Raw genomic sequence first — 3,576 nt, 5'->3', positions numbered from 1 at the left:
CCACAGGCCATCATCCTCTAGCAAGCTCAGCCTCCCTCTCCCCCCCCCGCGTTGCACACACGCACAATACCCATGAAAATGGGTTCACACGGCTTCAAGGCCACCACGGCCCTAGCAACACCGTGTGCCTGTTCCAGCCCCACCGAGCACCACCACGAGCTCCTCCAGGTCTCCCTCTTCCTCCTCCACATGACCCGAGGCCCATAGCCTCCCTCCATCGCACGGTCTTCTCCCCTCTCAACCGCAAGGGTTCTTCTCCCTCCACCACCGTATGTCGCCACCCACCGCAGATGACCACCATCTCTAGCCTCCTCTAGCCACCACCGACCCATCCCAACCACCTATAGCCCCGATCTGCCACCCATGCATGCACACTCTCTCTCACGGCATCTCCCCCTCACACACAGCCAAGTTCACCTCCACCACCGTGGACCATCGTGCCACCACCTCCGAGCCTCCACGGCTCCACTAGCAACTCTCTTAGCCAAACCCTAGGTCCAAACCACCACTTTATGTGGTGGGTAGCCACTGCACGTGATGGACAACCACTGCGCGTGGCTGACCGCCACTGCACACGGCTAGATCCGTCATGTTACACTCCTTGCCACCATCACAAGGCCACCACGAGCCCTTCCAAGACCACACTTAGCTATCAAAATGCCCAAACAGTAACTGTACGTGGGTTAGCCGCCACGTACAACCCTTCTGGCATCATTGACCGTGACGATCAACGAGCAACTCACGGGTTATCCCGTCGATGGTAAAACCCTCTATCCCTCATTATTTATGTTAGATGTTGATTAGTTGATTAAGTTGTGGACTGTGCTGTTGGTAATTGTGGAGTTCGCTGTATTGAGATGTGCTATGTAGTGAAGTGTTGGGCATTCTGTGTAGTGAAGTGTTGGGCATATCTGTGTAGTGTATTGTGAAGTGTGAATCGTAGTTGAGAATTGTGTTGTGCAGTGTTGTGGGCTATGCTGTGTAGTATGGTTGTGGAGTATGTGCTGTATTGGTAATGTAGCATGTGGAATGGAAACAGTACAAGCTAAGTGTACTCTATGCGTGGCATACTGTAGGATAAGGAGAGTATATGTAAAATATACCCTTCTAGCGTATTGTGGAATGGGAAAAGTACACGTGGAGTGTACTCTATGTGGCATGACATGTGTGAAGGGAGTACACGTGAAGTGTACTCCATGTGGTGGAGTGATGCACCATATGGCGGGTATGCCATAATGGTGATGTGGTAAAGTGTGTATGAAGGGAGTACACGAGGAGTGTACTCCATGTGGTGGAGTGATGCATCATATGGCGGGTATGCCATAATGGTGATGTGGCATAATGTCTATGAAGGGAGTACACAAGGAGTGTACTCCATGTGGTGGAGTGATGCACTATATGGCGGGTATGCCATAATGGTGATGTGGCGTAGTGCGTATAAAGGGAGTACACGCGGAGTGTACTCCATGTGGTGGAGTGATGCATCATATGGCGGGTATGCCATAATGGTGATGTGGCATAATGTCTATGAAGGGAGTACACGAGGAGTGTACTCCATGTGGTGGAGTGATGCACCATATGGCGGGTATGCCATAATGGTGATATGGCATAGTGTGTATAAAAGGAGTACATGCGGAGTGTACTCCATGTGGTGGAGTGATGCACCATATAGCGGATATGCCATAATGGTGATGTGGCGTAATGCATGTGAAGGGAGTACACATGAAATGTACTCCATGTGGTGGAGTGATGCACCGTATGGCGAGGTATGTCATAATGGTGATGTGGCGTAGTGTGTATGAAGGGAGTATACATGGAGTGTACTCCACGAGGCAGCGACACTCATTGTGGCGTGTCGCAGAGATAAGGATGGTTGTGTGATTGATGGGCGTGGAATGTGATGAATAGTATCGAGAACTATGGAACAGTGTCCCGAAGTAGTTATGGCATAGCCTGTAGTCTGAGGTAACAAGCGTGATAGACTTATGGCTAGGAGTATGCGTGAAGTATCAGAACAAGTGTAAGAGTACGCAGCAGAAGCATGACTGGGCAACGTAACGTAGTGACGTGGTTACTGACAGTCATGCTTATGATAAGTGAGGAGTTAGTGTAGAATGATGTAACAGGATCGTGACGAGATGTCACGATGTAATAGGAGTACGTGAGGAATCGTACTCGTGATGAGTTAAGGGTTGATGTAAAAATGACGTAGCGGGATGTCAGGTGACGTGACAAGGTCATGGTGTAGCTTGGGTGTAGCCTCGAGCTATATGACGTGACATAAGGCATAGTGGTGAATGGAGCCTTGTCGTATTAAGTGTTGGGATGAACTGTCAAAAGGGATAGGTAGCATGAAGAGTCATGCTAGCCGAGTTAAAAGAAGGTTGATATCGAAGTATGATGCTTGTTTACACGAGCAAGTGATCAACATGTTATATGTTGATCTTAGCTGATAAGGGGATAAGGTACATGTGTAATCTGGTGAGACACATGTGCCGGACGGATTCACTTTATGTAATGGATAATTTGTCCTTAACACAGTTACACAATGCTTAAGCCTCAGGGTTGGGTTAGAGTCGTGTGGCTTGTATGGATGGAAATGAGGATTTAGTGTGGGCTTAAGGTGCATGAAGGTAGTGATGGGTGTATTGTTAGGATTGGGATCCGTGATTTTATCGGTCGGAATCATGCGTCGAATGTGGTTCGTAAGAAGGCTAAGACGAATGTCTTAGTGTCTTAATCTTAAGGTGAATCATGGGTTCACTTTAGTGGATGAGCACTCGAAGCAAGATCTTGAGTTAGAAGATATGGTGACCGAAAGTGGTCCCTGAAGGGTTTAACATATTAAAGGGCACGTAAGAGCATGGGATAGAAGGAGAGTGTTCCAAGTGATGTGTAGTTCTATTTCTAGTTTAAGTTGCTTATGCATTAGATAAAGAATGATGTTAAGGTTATGTGTATGCATGTAGGTTACCATCTGACATGCACATGAATGGACTACATGATATGCAAGTAGCATGGAGTCCAGGTAAGTGTTACGTTCATACTCTTCTAGAGTCTTCTAAAATATAAAGAAATGAAACGAAACGATTTTCCTCACAATGCTTTACGAAAAGACACGAAAGATGTTTTACTAAAGAAAATGCTAAGTGTTCAAAGGTATACGTATGTACGGCCCTCCTTGGCAGCCCCTTTTTACGCAACGAAAGTATTAATTGTACGCATATGAATGGATGACTATACGTTGTATCTATTGTATGTATTTTCTAAGAAAATCCATGAACTGCACGAACGACATGAAAACGAACACTTTTATGGATCCTACGAACCAAGGCTTTTATGAGTGCCATGAGGTGATGCTCATAGATGCCATGAAAGACGACGTTTAAGGTGACGCTTATGGATGCCATGAAAGCTGACGCTTAAGCTCATGTATGTTTTAAAATGACATTTTCCATGAACGACCTGTTAAATGAAGGATAGAATTGAAATGAACTGAAAAAGGAAAGACGATTTTCGGGCTTACGCTCCAAACGATGTTTTCCTCATGAAATGATGTTTTCTCATGAAAATAAA

Source organism: Juglans microcarpa x Juglans regia, chromosome 5D (genome assembly GCF_004785595.1).
Source record: "Juglans microcarpa x Juglans regia isolate MS1-56 chromosome 5D, Jm3101_v1.0, whole genome shotgun sequence".
Classification (NCBI taxonomy): domain Eukaryota; kingdom Viridiplantae; phylum Streptophyta; class Magnoliopsida; order Fagales; family Juglandaceae; genus Juglans; species Juglans microcarpa x Juglans regia.
Note: the sequence above shows the minus strand (reverse complement) of the source record.